Genomic DNA, 19,486 nt, shown 5'->3' on the forward strand with positions numbered 1-19,486 from the left:
TTTATTTCCCCTTTTTCTCATGTTTTTTTAAACTCTTCTTTGATGAGGAGAGTATTAATAATGAAAACAAAGGGATAGTGTCTAAACTTAAAAATGCATTCAAACTGAAGTTGCAAAGTATTCTATATTTTGAGAAAATTTTGAGCTGTTTTTGCTTTAAGATTCAGCTTAAAACAAAAGAACAAAAAATTGTTCCTCCATTAATTAAAACTTTCATTATTCTTTGTCAATCATATAATGTACTTTTCATAAATTAACCACATTTCATACCAATTGAATTATGTGGCTCATAGGATGAAGTGAGTCATGAAACTTGGATATTTTTTATAATCCTGCAGCTCCTTCACTTTTTATAAAAGTCACCAAGCATGCCATTTGATCTGTAAATTTTCTCTTCCTGCTGTTTTCAGCATTATGGATAAAATGGTAATATTTTAGCAGGTTCTCTGTATTTCCTAAAACCTCCTTTTGTGATGATATTACTTCAGTAATGAAAGAGATAAAGTGAGGAATTTGTTTAAATGAATCTGTATTATCTAAAAGTAGATAGAGATAAGGAAAAGGCTAAAAAGAGTGGTAGCTTGAATGGGGCATTGCCCTGAAATGAATATCACTGTTTCATTGATGTTAATATTAGACATTTCAATTGGCAAAATATCACCAATAGTAGCATTATTTAAAAACTAACAACTCTCTTTAATTGGAAGAGTGACCCTGATTACCATAGTTATTCTAGGTAGGAGCAGACAGAATAAGTAGGTATAGTCTCATTTCATATGGATATCATGTACTGACCAGAAGTCATACCAAAGAAATCTTCAAATATGACAGTGGAAATATTGGGGACACAGGGTTAAGCTAATTATTCCAGTTCACAGCAATTGTAAGTCAAGAGCTTTTTTTGTGCAAAGGCATCAAGATGAACATGATTCTGTCTAGCATCAGATTCTGAAGAGTTTGCAACGGCAATCCAAATAGCTACTGAGTTTGCACATGGAGAGTGTAACTTGTGGGCACTGGCCAGTCTTTCCAGTAACAGACCTATACACTAAAAAGTCATCATTAGCACCTAAATGGAAACTGAGAATCCTGATAGAAACATAGTCAGTGATGCATTTGACAATTGTACACAGTCCCTTTAGAAGGAAAGATTAAAATATGACAGAATTTGAGCTTAAATGAGGAAATCAATTAAGATAAGAAGTCTAGATGCCTGAGCACATTGAGGATTGAATTATTCAAGTGGATGGGAAGAAAATGAAGAAAACAAATAGATTTGTATATATTGCTTTAATAGAGTGAAATGTGATAAGCTGGATTTGGGAATGACTGAATTGCTTTGAAAAATAATGGAAAAAATCAATTTTACTTATGGTTCAATTCAAACCATTTGGGCCAAAACCACAAGAATGCAGTGGAAAGGAGAAGCATGTTAATTAAAAATTAAGCCTCAAATTTTACTATTATTTTCAGGTCAAAATGTGGGGACAGAGTGGAACAATTTCACATCACAATAATAAATACAGTTAACTGACTCACACTCTTCCCTTTGTAATTCACTTTATGTCTTTCTTCCTCCTGGTCCCAGTTTCTTTGGGTCAGTAATATAGACTTACGTGAATGACTGCTGAGCTCACAGTGCAGTGTGTAGTTCAGAGCGCATAGAACAGTGCAGACCTATGACCCTTCTTTTCTACAAATGCTGAATCCTTGTGCCTTGCCATGAAGTGTTCATCACTTTCACCCACACACGTGGTCACCTGACCGGGGAAGTAAAGATGAACACTGACAAATTACAGGATCCTTCCACTGTCCTTGGCTCTTCAACCTACTGCTGTATACCAGCCATCAAACACATCACACATGTCTGTTCTTTCTGGTGAAGTGACAATTGTGTGCCTGAAATCTCATTGACTCTGTTTCCTGGAGTCACAGTTAGGGCTGTGTGTCTTTATTTGGCTCAGACTTTTTTGCATGCAGTGGGAGTCCTATCCATCACCCTCTCTGCATGCATGTTTTTCAGTCTTTAAGAATGGGTAAAAAAAACAAGCATTTTCTTTATTGTCCTAATCTGCAACTTGATCATGTCTTAGAAAAAGGTCACCTACATGAAATTAACTAATGTATTTAATTATATAGAACTATAATTTTTGCTTGTTACCATTTGCTCTGAAGAGCTGTTAAATGCTGTGATTTTAATCTTCTGTGATGCCCTCACAAGTAAAGAGGTCATTTGTTGTATTTTATAGAGGCATATCACCTGAGTGCCCTCAGCCACAGAAGAAGTATGTATTTCCCTTGTAGTGAAAAGAGAGGGGTTTATATCGCCACTTGCTTTTAAAAACCTTATCTGTCAGAAAGCATGCACTTTTTTATGCAACCCTGGGAATTCATTAACTGTATGAGGTTATGTTCACTGATGAGACATGGCCAAGGGTTGGGGGGCTGGTACTAAGGCAGAAACCACAGAACTAAAATAAAGTGAAATTTCTATTTTCTTCAGGTCAATGATTAGATAGATTTTTTTTTTCCATTTGGGGCCCTGTTGTGTTGCATCCTACAACATTGAGTAAGGATCTCTAACAAGTTCAAAAAAAAAGACTATTTTTTTTAACCATCCTCACTATTATTCTAATTATTTGTTAAAAATATAGTTCAGGACACATTCCCACATTTGTCACTATTAATAAACTGACATTTAACTACATAACTAGGTTTGTCTTTGTTTGATATTTCTGCATGCAGTTATGAAAACATGAGCTGGCCCATGTTCCCTTGATAGGAATATGGTGGTACCGTTGGCTACATGAGTTCTACATGAGTTTAATGTAGAACCCATTTAATAAGGAAACAGACCCATTTAATGCGTTGGTCTGTTTACTTATACATTCAATAAATGTGAGTATCTATAAACTCATGTAGAAAACCTGAGATGCTTGGACATGGCTTGCTTTCTCTCAGATTCATGAGCTGGAAATCACATCAATATTTAGGAGGGTTTACTGATATAGATATTATATCTTGAAGTCCCTGATAAAGGAGGTGGAAGAGAGATGGTAGTGATGCACATGATATGGTTTGGAAAGATTGGCTAGATGATTTTGGAAAGTTCCACATGAAACTGGTTTATAGCCAATTTCATCCTCTACTAGTTTTCATTGCTTAAATTTCTTGCCCTACAGAATCGCTCACTAACTGCCCATTTAATGAATCTAGAGGGCATTCAAGGATTAATCCAGTAATGACATCTGAACTAAATCATCGTTGTCTAATAGAAGCAGTTCTAAAAAAAGTGAATTAAGAAACATAATTATAGTATAACTTTGCCACATTCTTCTAGTAATCTCCTGGCCAGGTGTCGGGGAGAAGATGTAAGCATCAGAGGCCAAAGTTCATCAACCCTAAGTGGAGCAGTAGTGAAAAGCAAATGAAAAGGTAGTGATGAACACAAGACCCTTAGTATACATAGAGGTAACGTTCGAAATTTCTTATGAACTACATGGAAGCCAGAGGTCAAGAGCTTGTCATGGTTTGTAGTTTTGCCAGAGTGCAGTGTGAATTACACTGAAGCGCAGCACTCAGCGGTAATGCATTGTCAAGGAAGCTTCGGAAAGATGACAGCCTTGGCTCACGGATTTTAAAGTGGCATTTGTACTGTGCCTCTCTCCTCCCTGGTGGTTCTCAGGGAAGTTGATGAGCAATGTGGTCAGTGGAATTCCCTCCCCACACCCACTGAGGCCTTTTAACTTTAGCAGCCACATACCACTTGCCCTATTCAGATGTTGTCCCACCTTGCAATCACAATTCAAGGATGTGCTGCTCAAACATTTATCATCATTCAGTACCACAAATCTGATTCTGCCAAAGATAAAGGCTTACATTGGCAGCTAAATTTCAGTTCTCAACTTTGTTGACATTTGTGTATTTTAAAAGTGCTGAGATGATATGCAGAACTATATATGTATATACATGAACATCTTTGTTGAGAGGAACCACTACCATCAGTTTTGCAAACTAATATGCAAATATTATATGGAGAATGATTACATTTTGCTTACACCTGCCGTTACATGTGAAAAGGGGTTGAGGTTGAAGCAAGAATTACAGTGTGTTTAGGATCCAGCTGGCATAAATTAAGTTGAATTATGGAGCACACCAAGAGGAACAGTGGGAAGGCCACTCAGTACCATTTTTCGCTCCAGACTCTGTTTCCCACTCCACAGAATGAGCTCTTTAAAGCAAAATGTCCCCAACACTTTGCACAGTGCCTGGCACAAAGGGAACCCTCCATAAGTAAGGCTTTGTGAACTGAATGAACCCTGTTTGGCTCATGGTTTGTCAGCTTCGGTATTTCTCATTTGGTGGTGTATCTTGATTCTCAAGAACTTCTCTTAGCTTAGGTACAGTGGTGCACACATGTAATCCTTGCTATTTATGGGAGGATGAGACAGGAAGAATGCAAATTCTAGGCCAGTCTTGGCTATTTATCAGAAACCTATCTCAATTTTTTTTCTAAAAAAAATGGGGTGTGTGTGGCTCAGAGCAGAGTGCCCTGGGTTCAATCTCCAGCACCAAAAAAAATATATATATATATATATATATATATATATATATATATATATATATATATATATATATATATAATGAAAATAAGACTATCTCTTAGCTAAATACTCAGGGTCTACTCAGGAACACTTGCATTGGTTTTCTACATTTGATTTTGCTTTGGGTTAATTTCCAAGCCCAAATGCTATTAAAGAAAGAAGACACTGGATAGGGTCAAGGTCTAAAATCTGGAGCAAGTCACCCAGGATGGTGTGAGAAGTTCAGGATTGGGGATGATGGAACAGGGGAAACACTGAGGAGTTAACTTGGAGAGGACAGGTTGAGACTTGGGAGAGGATTGGTGAGGCAGAATGATGTCACTTCCAAAAGGGGGAACAGGAAAACCCCCAGCTGGGAGCAGCCCAGGTGGGTGTTGGTAGCATGAGGAAGAAGAACATATCACCCTTCATACAGTTGCTGAGGATGCGGTTTCACTGAGAAAGTTGTCTTTCACTCATATCAAGGGAGCAGAGAGAATCCTTGAAACATTCTGGAGCTTGTGGATGCATCTAGGGCATGCTTTACGATTGGTGAGGGAGAAGGATTTGGAGGCATTTGGGAGGTGAGGCCCTGCTGAAGGCAAGGAGCTGCTGAGAGGGGAGCTGTGGACAGGGCAGTTGGCAAAAATCAGAATTGTTTTCACTTGACTGTGGATGGGCGAGAGAGGGCTGGAAGAGGAGAGGAATGTTGAGGAAGAAGTTCAAAACAATCTTTCTGTGGTGGTGGGACTTGGCCACCATCCTGCCTCACATGAAAGGTTCCCTCCCTGATCAATACTCTCCAGTGTGGAGGTTCAGGATCAGGAGATTTCAGCATGGTAAGGTTCCTTTCTCAGCTGCCAAGAGCCTGATTAATGCAAGCTCCCAGGGACTGTGGAACTTGGATGGTTTTAAATATTGTTTAAATACATTTTATAAATAATTAAAATCATTTTAAATTATAGTATAATAAATAAAATATAAGAGCATATATAAAGAAACATAACCAGCCAGGTACAAATCAGTGCATTCTCTTTTACTTCAATTATTTCAATCCATAAATAAAGATTAGCTTTCAATGGTACTTTAGATTTTCAAGCCAGAGATGCCTCTGGCAATGGTTCCCCCTAGCTTGCAGCTTTGAATACAAAGACTGTGTCATATTCATCTTGGAATCTTCCCCCATAGAGTCTAGCATAATATCCTATGCATTGAGTCTAGCATAGTACTATACACAGCATTATTTTTTTTTGGGGGGGGGGGGCTTATTGAAAGTTTCCTAAGACTCTTAAAAGGAAAGGTTTCTACCTAGTTAAACATGCCTCCGAAGTGGAATATTCGTTGTATTTCAGGACAGTGCCAAGTAACAGGAATTGAAAGTCAGATAAGACACAGTCCCCCCCCCCCAAGGATCTTAATGCAATGAAGCAAGGCAGCCAACTTGAAAGAATCCTTGTCTTCCCTGATATCAATGTCCTGACTGAACTTGCACATGGCGGGAAGGTGGTCCTGAAGACGGAGACTCTGTCTCTGCAGAGCACTCTGGGAGAAAGTGTCCCATACCTAGTGAGGCATGAAAGGATGAATAGGTACTGGCCAGGCAAGCAAGGGTGTTCTAGACAGCTGGTGTATATAGATATTTGTTGAGCATCCATTCTATGCTAGACACTGATTTAGGCTTTGAGGATTTATCAGTGGACACAACAAATAAAGACCCTTGCCTTCTTCCAGCTGACATTTTAGCTATTGAAAACTAATGGGGTCCTTTTAATGGTATAGTGCTTCCCCCACCCCTCAAACAGTGTAAAGAGTTTTAAGTAGAAGACGTTTATACAGAAGTACATGGTGGCTTTTTCATGTGATCAGAATATATTCCAGTCTGGTTTTAGCTACTTTTACAGGATCTCTCCCGACTCTGTTTTTATATCTTTGCTTTATAAACAAACCTTTTTGCTGACTGCTACCCATGACTGCAGCTGTTCTCAGCAGTTGAGAAAATCTGCACCTCATTTCAAGCTGTGTTTCCACATGCTGTAAGAACCCAAGATGATCAAGATGATGTGGCGGCTCTGGACCACCCCATGTCTTCCCTCCATACAGGGTCTTGTGCCTCTACTACTGTTCCTCATTCTTCCCATATGTCATGGTAAGGCTTGCTTCAAGTGCATTTTAGGTTGTCTCAGAAAATCCTTTCCCAAATTGTTTATTTTTAGTAGGTCTTATAAGCTAATGAAATAGTTTTTAAAACCAGAAGCTTCCAATAAATGTGGCAGGAAGTGAAATGCAAGAATGACAAAGTGAATGGCTAGACGATTGTGTGGAAAGATATATGGAGGTCATAGGACAGGAATGTGTGCGCGTGGCAGGAAGAGGGCAGCTCTGGGCTGGATGAGAAGAGAGGGAGATGCTTATAGAGTGTTGGCAACAAGAAAGACTTTTCAGGAATATGCCTTATTCATGAACCAAGATGGTAGTAAGTGATTCTCCATCTGATAATCCTAAAGGATTTCTCAACCAATGTCGACTTTTGATTTTCTAAATTTTAAGGAAAAAAAATTAAATGCACTACTACTGCTGATCTAAGTGCACATACAAATCGGCATGCTTTTTTACTTCTTTTTTTCTTCCTCTCCTGAAACTTCTATGAAATTGTTCTGTGACTTCAAATTTTTTTGCAGCACATTTTCATAGAAAAGATCATTGTAGGAAGATCAGCAGGGAAGTGAGCCTGTGTCTGCGTGAGTGAAGTATGTGTGCAAATGAAAAGGGTTTCTTTGATAATGTGTCTTTTTCCCCCTCTTTACTCTCTCCTAACCAAACCTGGGCATTGTATAGCTTTGCTTAAATATTATATGGTACATTTGCTATAGCCAAACTTGATTAAAATGCATTTCAGCCAGCAAAATAAAAGTAATTAAGCTAGAAGTAATTTGTAATTTCTGAATTGTCCCAACTTCCTCAAGTATTTTTATATTTACCAGGTTTGGGTGATGATATGTAATTACAAATAAGGCCTTAGGGCCTTAGTCTTTAACAATTTTAACTTTATTTTTATTAAACCTATTAAGAGCATTCAGCATCTCTCAGGTGCCTGGATTTTAAATATTTTAAAAGATGCTCCAGTTTAAATAGATTAAAGAATTTACAATACATTTGATCTTGCATTCTATGGTGCTGGCATGATCAGAAACAGACCCTTATGGGAGTGGCTACACTGGTCAATATCTTCACCCTTTCAGAAATAAGCAACATTATCTTGGGACACCTGAACATTGAGCTCAAGCAGTTTTGGTATATTTTATGATACAAAAAAAAACTAGGGGAAATGCTGCTGTAACTGGGTGAGTGAAACAATCCACTTATAAATGGAAATGGTGATGATAAACATGTATGTCTCAGTTTTATCCTTGAAAAAATGCTTCTTTCTTAAGCACCATTCTAATGTGTTATTTGAGTATGAGAAAGAGCAAATGTAAAACAGGGTAGCAGAATTGCATTGCTACACTGCACTTCTACAGCTCTGAAGGTTTGAAAGCAGCCATGAGCTTGGCAGCAACATACCCATTAGTGTTGGCCTTAAGTTGAAAGACTGACGAGCCAATGAAATGCTGATATTGACATCAATAGTGGTTTTAATTTTTGATAACTAGAGGAGGTTGATTAATATATCTAGTTCTCTCATATCTTACAAATAAAACAGAATAAGCACCTCCTATTTTTTAACACAAAAGGTGTGTTTCGATATATGGTATTAGGTTCAGTCAAGGCCACTTTGTAAATCTCTTCTTGTAACAACAAAACCCAGACAAATAAACAAAGCAAAAACTCAGCAGGTAAAATATGTAAAAAGTATGCAAGAATTTTTCAGAATTTCCAGTTGTCAAGTCTAAATTAGAATTCTGGGAAATCTTGATAATGAACTCTAGTTGTACTAATTATTAACCTTTGAAGGAAAGAAAACAGTCAAGAAATGATCATAGAAAAGTGAGAAGGAAATAGGGATACAGAGAGAGAGAGTTTTAGTTTTATTTCAAATACACTTTAGTTTATGCCATAAATTTGTTTTCAAAAGTTGCATAGAAGTCAATATGTTTTTTTTTTCATTATCAAAATGCTTTAATAACTAGGCATGGTGGCACATGCCTGTAATCCCAGCTGCTCAGCAGGCTGAGGCAGGAGTTCAAAGTCAACCCCAGTAACTTAGGCCCTGCCTCAAAATAAAATGTAAAAAAGAGGTGGGGGTGTTGCTCAGGGGTTAAGTACCCCTGAGTTCAATCCCTGGTACAAAAAAAAAAAAGGTTTAATAAATTTTAGAACACAGAAGTATGCTTCAATAATGGTTAGAATTAGAAAACGTCAGGACAGAATGTATAAAATATATGATTTAATCATAAATTTAGAACCAGAAACCATTTCCAAAGTCTTTCAATCTGTTTCCTTCTTGTCACAGAGATAAAATTAGAGATATAGAGAATGTAAGTGAGTTACCCCAGCTCATAATAACTTTTAAATGACAAAACCCAAATAATAACCATCTCTCCTCCTTCTACTTCTAACTTGTCATGCCTAGGTGTCAAAACTCATTTTATTGATTCTTTTTAGTTACACATGACAATAGGATTCATTTTGACATAATTATAAAGACATGGAATATAATTTGTTCTAATTCAGTTCCTAGTACTTCCCGTTATCACTCCCCTTCTTCTTCCTTCTTCTTTCTACTGTTCTTTCTGATATTTACTTATAGTTGTTTATTTTTAAAATTGGTGTCTTGTGAATGTACATGATGGTGAGATTCACTGTGGCATATTCATATATGTACATAGGAAAGTTAGGTCAGATTCATTCCACTATTTTTTCTTATCCAATCCTTCCTCCATTCCCTTCACTCTCCTTTGTCTACTCCACTGATCTTTCTGTTATTCTTATCAGCCCCTCCCCCTTATTTGGGTTAGCTTCCAGATATCAAAGAAAACATTTGACCTTTGACTTTTGAGGACTGACTTATTTCACATAATATGGAATTCTCCAGAGTCATCCATTACCAACAAATGCCATAAAGTCATTCTTCTCTGTACCTATACCACATTTTTAGCATTCATTCTTTGGTTGAAGGGCACTTAGGTTACTTTCATAGCTTGGCTTTTGTGAATTGTGCCGCCATGAACATTGATGTGGTTATGTCATTGTAATATGCCTGTTTTAAATCCATTGTGTGTGTGTGTGTATATATATATATATGTATATATATGTATATATATATATATATATATATATATATACCTAAATGGAATATAATTTGCTTTAATTCTGTTCCCAGTACTTCTCCTATCTATTAGTTGCAGTCCTGATTTTTTGAGGAATTTCTGTTCCCAGTACTTCTCCTATCTATTAGTTGCAGTCCTGATTTTTTGAGGAATTTTCATACTGCTTTCCAGAGTGGTCGCAACAATTTGCAGTCCCACCAACAATGTATGAGTGTACCCTTTACCCCACATCCTTGTAATTTTAATCTTGATAATTGCCATTCTGACTGGAGTGGGATGAAATATCAATGCAGATTTAATTTGCATTTTTCTAATTGCTAGAGATGTTCAACATTTTTTTATATATTTGTTAGCCATTTTAATTTCTTCCTTGGTAAATATCTGTTCAGTTCTTCTGCCCATTTATTGATAGGTTTATTTGTTTTTATAGTGTCAAGTTTTTTTGAGTTCTTTGCAAATCTTGGATATTAATGCCCTACCTGAGGACCAGGTGTCACAAATTTTGTCTCATTCTGTAGGCTCTGTCTTCATGTTCTTGATTGTTTCCTTTGCTGTGAAGAAGCTTTTTAATTTGATGCCATCCTGTTGGATTCTCAACTGAGTTCTACCAGACCTTTAAAGAAGAACAAAGTCCAATCCTTTTCAAATTATTCCATGAAATACAAAAGGAGGGAACACTGCCAAACTCATTCTACAAAGCCAGTATCACCCTGATACCAAAACCTTACAAAGGTACATCAAGGAAAGAAATCTTCAGACCAATATTCTTGATGACGATAGATGTAAAAATTATTAATAAGGCACTAGCAAACCACATTCCAAAACACATTTAAAAGATAGTGTACCACAGTCAAGTATGTTTCATTTTAGGGATACATGTTTGGTTCAATATGTGGGAATCAATAAAATAATTCACCACATAAATAGACTTAAAGACAAGAATCACAACATGATTCCCTCAATAGATGCAGTAAAGTCATTTAACAAAGTATAGCACGCATTCATGTTTAAAACACTAGAAAAACATTTTGTCAAGGCTATTTATGACAAACCCAAAGAGAATAACAAAGTATTTTCTTTAAAACCAGGAACAAGACAAAGATGCCCACTTTCATTACTCCTATCCAACATTGTCCTTGAAACTCTACCAGAGAAATTAGGCAAGAGAAGGAAATTAAAGAGATACAGATAGGAAAAGTAGAGCTCAAATTATCTGTTTACCAATGACATGATCCTATTTAGAAGACCCAAAAAACTCCACCAGAAGACTTCTAGAACTCATAAATGAATTCAAAAAAGTAGCAGTATTTAAGATCAACACCCATAAATCAGTCATATTCCTATACTCCAGTGAATCTATTGAAAAAGAAATTAGAAAAACTATCCCATTTACAGTATCCTCAAAAAAATAAAATAGTTGTGAACAAATCTAACAAAAGAGGTGAAAGACCTCTACAGTGAAAATTACAGAGCACTAAAGAGAGAAATTAGACACTAAGATGAAAAGATATCCCATGTTTTTGGATAGTCAGAATTAATATTTTCAAAATGGCCATACTACCAAAAGTGCTATACAGATTCAATGTGATCACCATCAAAATTCTAATATTGTTCTTCATAGACCTAGAAAAAGCAATTCTGAAATTCATTTGGGAAAATGAGGCACAGAACAGCCAAAGCAGCCCTTAGTGAGAAAAGTGAAGCAGGAGGCACCACAACTTCAGACCTCAAATTATACTACAGAGCGATAGTAACAAAAACAGCATGATATTGGCACCAAAACAGACATGAAGACCAATGGTACAGAATAGAAGACACAGAGACAAATCCACATAAATACAGTTATCTGATAATAGACAAAGATGCTAAAAACATACACTGAAGAAAAGATAGCCTTTTTCACAGAAGATGCTGGGAAAACTGGAAATCCATGTGTAGTAGAATGAAATTTAACCTTCTCTCTTGCCCTGCACAAAACTCAAAGTGTATCAAAGACTTAGGCATTAGACCAGAAACCCTGCATCTGCTAGAATAAAATGTAGACCCAACACTGCAACATATCGGCTCAGAAACTGACTTCCTTAAGAAGACTCCCTAAAGTACAAGAAGCCAACATGTCAAGAAAGCAAAGAAGTATATCTGCAATGACAGTTTGTTCAGAAAGGAAGCTTTTCAAATCGTCTTTGTTCAAATGAGTATCCATTCTTTATCTGTTGGAGATAGATATGAATGAGGTAAATATAGCAAACATGTTTGTATTGAAATCTAAATTTTAGGAGTCAGAGTCTTGAATAATCTTCTTTCTTTCTTAGACCCACACTTTCATCCTGGACAAGTATGACTTTTTTTCCTTAAATATGTTCATACACAAAATTGGAATAGGAATGCCAAGAAATCACCTAGAATTTTCATGAATATGCATCTAGTTATATATGAAACATTTTAAGATCTTTGAAAGGAAGGTAAAGTATGTATAAGACATTATTATAGTTTTTGTTTATATTCACTAAGTGAACAATGGTTTATATCATGGTATGCAGAAAGGCAACTGAATGGAGAATTCTGAATTCTAGCTTTGTCACTGTCACAACATGTGAGAAGCTATGGTCATTTCCTCTGTCTGGATTTTCATTGGCATAGTTATAGAATGAGCTATGTCATTAGCCTCACCGTGTCCTGGACTAGTTAACATTGTTAAAGAAGTTGACTATACATTAGACAACAGAACCAACTTCCTCAACAAGACTTCTAAAGCACAAGAAATAAAATCAGGAATCAATAAATGGGATGGTTTCAAACTAAAAAAACTTCTTCTCAGCAAAGGAAACAACCAAGAACATGAAGAGGAAACCTACAGAATGGGAGAAAATTGTTTCCACCTGTACCTCAGATAGAGCATTAATCACCAGGATATATAAAGAACACAACAAACTTAACACCAAAAAAACCAAATAACCCAATCAATAAATGGGCAAAGGAACTGACCAGGCACTTTACAAAAGAAATACAAATGTTCAACCAACATATGAAAAAAAAATATTCAATATCTCTAGCATTAGAGAACTGCAAATTAAAACTGCACCAAGATTCCATCTCACTCCAGTCAGAATGGCAATTATCAAGAATACAAGTAACAGTAAATGTTGGTGAGAATGTGTGGAAAAAGGTTCACTCATGCATTGCTGGTTGGACTGCAAATTGGTGCAACTACTCTGGAAAGCGATATAGAGATTCCTCATAAAACTCAGAATGGAACCACCATTTGACCCAGTTATCCCACTCCTTCATATATACCCAAAGGATTTAAAGTCAGCATACTAGAGTGACACAGCCTCATCTGTTCATAGAAGCTCAGTTCATACTAGCTAAACTATGGAAACAACCTAGATGCCCTTCAACAGATGAATGGATAAAGAAAATGTAGTATATATACCCAATGGAATATAAATCAGTCATAAAGAATGAAATTATAACATTAACCTGTAAATGGATGGAACTGGAGACTATCATGCTAAATGAAATAAGTCAGTCCCCAAAATCAAAGGCTAAATGTTCTTTCTGATATGTGGATGCTAACACACAATAAGGGAGGATGGAGAACAGAAGTTCATTAGATCGGACAAAGGGGAATGAAGGGAAGGAGGGGGGTGATGGGAATAGGAAAGACCCAGAATGAATTGGACATAACTTTCCTATATGAATAAATGACCAGTGAAACTCCACATCATGTACAACCACAAGAATGGGATCCTAAGTTATATTCCATGTATATATGATATGTCAAAATATACTCTACTATTATGTATACCTAAAAATCACACATTTAAAAAAATATGTTGTCTACAGAACTCATTTCTGTACTAGATATAGTATGGTAATGGTCTTCAAAGTGTGATTCCTCAACTAACAAAATTATTAGACAAACAGACTGTCAGGCTTCTCACTATACTTACCTCGGGGGTGGGTCCCAGAAATTTGTGTTTCTATGAGGCTCCCAGTGTTTCTGATCCATGCTATAGTTTGAAAATCACTGTTATGACATAAGAAAAAATGAATAAAACACAGGCCTTATTCTTAAGCATTTTAAAATATCTAACTGACTTGCCAATTTCTAGATATGCAGGTATAAAGCCTAATAGTATATGTGTTTGTACAGTGAATTATAAGCATATTAAATTGCAAAGACTGGAACATTAAGGGGTGACATGGTAAAGTCAATGGGAGGATTTCCCATGGCAAGGCTTTGCCCTCTGCGTGAAGAATGTATATTAGGTAGGGTTTGAACAACAGGGCTTGACTACTAAAAGGCATGTTAATTTCATATGTGTGCATATCAAATGCAGTTTGTTTTTACTTGAGCACAGATATTTTTGTTCTAAAAAGTAAAAACAAATATTCTGAAATTATGCCTAGAATTTTAATTTTAAAATTTACATTATGTTTATGTATGAGCACCAGGCATATAACCTCTCATTCAAATCTTCTCTGTATAATGTTTCTGTTACTCTCATTCTAAAATTCATGTGCAGTTTCAAAAGAAACTTGTAGTTGACTTTTTAGAATGCAAATCTTGTTTTAAAATGCACCTGAGCTTTTGAAACATAACTTAAAACTTGGTGGGTAAGTGGATTCAAGTGTGGCTAAAAATGTGAGAAGAGTGAGAAACAAAGCTGTATATTGCCACCTATAAGTCAAAGGAAGATGCCTATTGATAAACAGGATGTCTAATTTTGGTTCTCATCTCTAAGGTGAAACATTGAACTATAAAACTATTTTTAATTTTGTTTTGTAGCTATGGCCAACCAGGGAAACACAATGAGAATATGGGTAATGTTTTCCTCCAAAATTTTTTATCAAGAGTGTTAAGTTTCTTTGGAGACTAATAATTCAATGATATTTCATAATGAATACTCCATTTTTCTGTATGAAATCCCCAACTTGTGCCAACTGTGAAATATGAAATGACAGCCTGCTGCCAACATCACCATCACCCCTGGAAAGCGAGGGGTACCCTTCCAGGGCCTGGCCCTTCTCTTGCAGACTGTGAGCTCTTGCAGTTGTTAGCACCCGTGCTAACTCAATGTAAACACCTTTACTTTCCAGCTGCTGCTAATTGGTTTGGGAATATTTATGTAAGTGTTGATTTTAAAGCTAAAAATAGGGCAGCGATGTTTAAATCCTCCCCACTCTGGCTGTCAGAAATGCTCCCGTGATCCTGAAAGTGTTGCTAAAAATGTTCACTTTTTGAAGATTGTAGTAATTAAACTTGTCTGTTGTGAGAGTCACACATGATATGTTCCTTGATCTGATAAAAGAGGTAAGCAACAATGTGAAAGGTCTCTGTCCAGTTGGCAAGACATAACCTCCTGCTGAACTTTAATATTAGAGAGCAATGGATTGGAGTGTGAGCTGAAATGGAGACAAAATGAATGTGGAAATAGCTTCATTTATTCTATGCAGCTAATCTTATCCATCCATTGAATATAAACATTAAAAATAGATATCATAATAATTTTATTAATAAAAATAAATACAGAGCTTCCAAAACCATTGTGCTTCCAGAGGGAAATTTGAAAATTTGCAATCACACAATATTTCTCAGATCTAAAGTTGAAGAGATATGGAGGCTGTTCAGCATGAGTTGCTTTTATGCCTTCAGTTCTTCATAATCAGGGTTATTTTTGCCCTTCTTCCAAATTTAAGTCATGATTTTAGAGATTTTTCTCAATTATTTTAATAAGCTATAAGGGAAAAATATATCATTTTCATTTTGGATATGTATGATTTCATTACTGTTCATCATACAATTTAGTGAACGAAAAGCTTAAGTACTCTTACATTATAGCCTGTCAATTATTTTGTACTTTTGGAAAAAAAGAATTTCTGTACCCTATTAAGAGATAAGCTGCCTTGGTTCACAAAGTCCTATAGTACTGTGATTCTGCAGTACTATTGAAGGCAGTCTGGCCTTATGTCCTTGGAGGGTGCCTTATTCCTGCCCACCTTGCCCCATTTCTAGAGAATACAAAGGATTCCATCACTGCCTCATAGAGAAATGATTTTGGCAAGTGGCAAACACAGCCTTGTTAGTTGATATGATATACTATATTGCCCACCCCTTTATGATAGCAGTGGTAGGTGACAAGTTTTGGGTGCTACTTTTAACGTAGTAGAACTTCTGTCTTGGACATGTAAGTCTGTGAATGTGTGTTCCTTTTTAAGTCTGCGGTTTTTGACATAATTATTCCAAAAATGTAGTCAGTTCAGAATTACCCTTGAGCAGGTTATCACATTGCAATTGGCCCAATATTGCTTTCAAATTGTAATTGACATTTCCAAATACTCAGAGAGTCAAGTATGTTGTTGACATAAACAGAACCTTTACTTACCACCTAACTAGAACTAGAAGAAAACACTCCCTTTAACCTTGCATGATATTGATTTGATTTGAACCAGAAAGTTTGTAATCTCCTACCTTGTGTTAGGGACCAACAAGAAAGTTTCACATAGAAACCGGAAGCAATAAGGCAAAAAATAGAGTTAATACTTTGTAGGAAATATTCTGATTTTTTTTCTTTGACACAATAGGGATATACATCCAAGCCAAATTATAAAACCAAAGAGGATATTTATCTTAATTGACTGCCACTGTTAGCTGTTTGTGAAATTTTTACATTGCTAAGATGACATTGCTCTCCAAGTTGATCTATAGATTCAATGTGGCTCTATAAAAACTCATTGGTTTTTTATTGTAGAAATTGACAAGCTACTTATAAAATTAATATAAAAATATAAGAGTCTCAGAATAATGAAGTAATATTGAAAAAAGAACAATTAATTTGGAGGACTTACACATCCTGATTTCAAAACTTACTACAAAACTACAATAATCAAAATTGTATAGGTTTGGATCAATAGAATGCAAGTGAGAGTCCAGAAATAATGCTTTTGTTGTTAGTCATTTGATGTTGTTATGCAGATGTTGAGAGAATAAATGTTTGGATATGAGTGATTTTGTGACTCTTCATCATGCAATTTAATGAAGGAAAAGCTTCACTAAATGGGGAAAAATAATTTTTTTCAACAAATGATACTGGCACAACTGATTGATGTTGGCACATGCAAATATTGAGTTTGAAACCCTACTTTATAGCATACCTAGAAATTAGCTCAAAATGCTAATAGGCCTAAAACTAATAGCTAACATTATAAAACTCTTAGAAGATAATAGGAATAAATCCATGTGACTCTGTATTAGGTACTGTTTCTTAGATATGACCCCAAAACCACAATTAACAAAAGAAAAAGTAAATAAGTTGGACTTAAAATTAAAAACTTTTGTGCTTTTAAAGGACCCATCAGTAAAGTACAAAGAAGACAAATAGACATTTCTTCAGTAGAGGTACACAAGTGGCCAATCACATGAAAAGAAGTTCCACATCATCAGCCATTAAAGAAATGCAAATCAGAATCACAGTAGGATGCCATTTCACACCCACTAAGATGGCTAAAATTTTTAAAAAAGGAAAATAACAAGTGTTGTCAAAGATGTAGAGAAACTGGAACCTAATATATTTCTTTTTTTTAAAGAGAGAGAGATAGACAGAGAATTTTTTAATATTTATTTTTTAGTTTTCGGCAGACACAACATCTTTCTTTGTATGTGGTGCTGAGGATCAAACCTGGGGCACACGCATGCCAGGCGAGCGTGCTACCGCTTGAGCCACATCCTCAGCCCACCTAATATATTTCTAATAGAAATTTCACTTTATGTGAATACCTGAAAATAGTGTAGCCATTCCTCAAACATTAAACATAAAGTTACTGCATAACCAACAATTTCACTCCTTGTAATTGAAACCATTTCCATACAAGAACGCATATGCAAATAATCACAGTAATATTTTCACACTAGGCAAAAGTGAGAACACTACAATTGTGGTTGATGAATGGAAAAACCAAATTTCTAAGATGGAATCCTGTTTGGTTATAAAGTGGCATGAAATGCTGACATATGCAGCAACATGGATGACTTAGCAAATATTCTAATTAAAAAATCATGTTTCTGTTTATATGAAATATCAGAAATAGACATATCCTTAGAGTCATAAAGCAGATTAACGATTGGCAGTGAATATCAGGGGAGGCAGGGGAGGGGAGAATGAAGAGTAACTGCTAATGGGTATGGGGTTTCTTTTGGGAGTGATTAAAATATTTTAACCTTAGTGTTGATGGTTGCAGAATTGAATATACTGAAACACCAAATTGTATCTTTTAAAATGGGGAACCTAATCTTATATGAATTGTATCTCAATATATCTGCAGTAATTTAAAAAAAGTGGATCCTAAGGCCCCTATCAGGGTTTATAGATAATTGTAGCTGCAGCCCCACAGACATCCTGAGTTCAAACTTGTGAGAGATCTTGCTCCAGAACTGCCCAGCTAAGCCACTTTCAAGTGACTCACAGAAACCATGACAAACAATAAATGTTTATTTTCTAATCCATTAAGTTTGGGGATAATTTATTACAGAGCACTAGAAAATGAATACATTGAGTTCTGTATTATGTGTTTGATGTACAGAGAACCAGACCCAATTTACTCCTGTGTGAGACAGACAGATAAAGTTAACAACTTGAGCAAAAAATGAGGTCCTCAAATATCCTGACATGTTTGATAGTCACAGATTCAAGTAGTTTGTTAAATTTTATGTTTGAACAATCTGAATATTTTAATAACCTGGTCAATTCTGTCTCCTTTTCTCTGTAAGAATTTATCAAGCTCTTCGTATTACTATGAACATTTGGAAGCTTTCAAAGACATTCATCTTTTAAGATTTAGAACCATAAACTATGAACCATTCTTTAAAATTTTTTTTGAATTTTCTTTCCTTTCTTTAATCCTTTGGAGGGGAGAAAAATATTTTTTTTTGAAAATCTAGTATAGAAATTTTTCACAGAAATGTTTTTACGTGAAATGTTGCTACCAGTCTAAAAAAGAAAGACATTTTTTAAATCGCTGTACTACTACATCAAAGTGCTCTAGTTGAAACTCTGCACCTTATTTTCTTCAAGATATTAACCTAGGGCTGTGGCTCAGTAGTAGAGTGCTTGCCTGGCACATGTGAGGCACTGGGTTCAATTCTCAGCACCTCATATAAATAAATAAACAAAAATAAATGTACATTGACAACTTAAAATTTTTTTTAAAAAAAAAGATATTAACCTAAATTGCTTATATCCAACCTCTTAAGCTCATACATTCTCTGACATGTTTTGTTGGAATTATACATCCATAACCATAAAAGCCATCTTTTAGGTGTGAGATTTTGACATGGATCTTTCTCCATGTGTTTTGTCACTTCAGTGAAAATAGAGACTAAATCTAACATTAGACTCTCCCTTTAAAGAGAATGATGGTTAAAGAGCAGCTCTAGGAGCCTACCAAAGAACTAATGTCTTTCATTTAAAAGAATTGATCTCAGGTATGCCTTCTAGAATCTGACCTCCACTTCTTGTGGTAGCATCAGATGCAGGTTTGCAAAGTGACTCCATCCTGGTGTCCCTTCCTGATCTTCTTGCCTCTCGGTAATGGAAGTGTTTGTCACTTAGAAATTAAGTGGTCAGTTTAGTTTCT

At 35.8% G+C, this 19,486-nt stretch overlaps 1 protein-coding gene across 2 annotated transcripts in view; it reads left to right on the top strand.

Annotated features, from left to right (window-relative positions):
* Pard3b (par-3 family cell polarity regulator beta) overlaps positions 1-19,486 on the top strand; it is a 978,588-nt gene that overhangs the window by 485,151 nt on the left and 473,951 nt on the right. The gene's annotated exons all lie outside the window — the stretch shown is intronic.

This window comes from Ictidomys tridecemlineatus, chromosome 7 (assembly GCF_052094955.1).
Source record: "Ictidomys tridecemlineatus isolate mIctTri1 chromosome 7, mIctTri1.hap1, whole genome shotgun sequence".
Classification (NCBI taxonomy): domain Eukaryota; kingdom Metazoa; phylum Chordata; class Mammalia; order Rodentia; family Sciuridae; genus Ictidomys; species Ictidomys tridecemlineatus.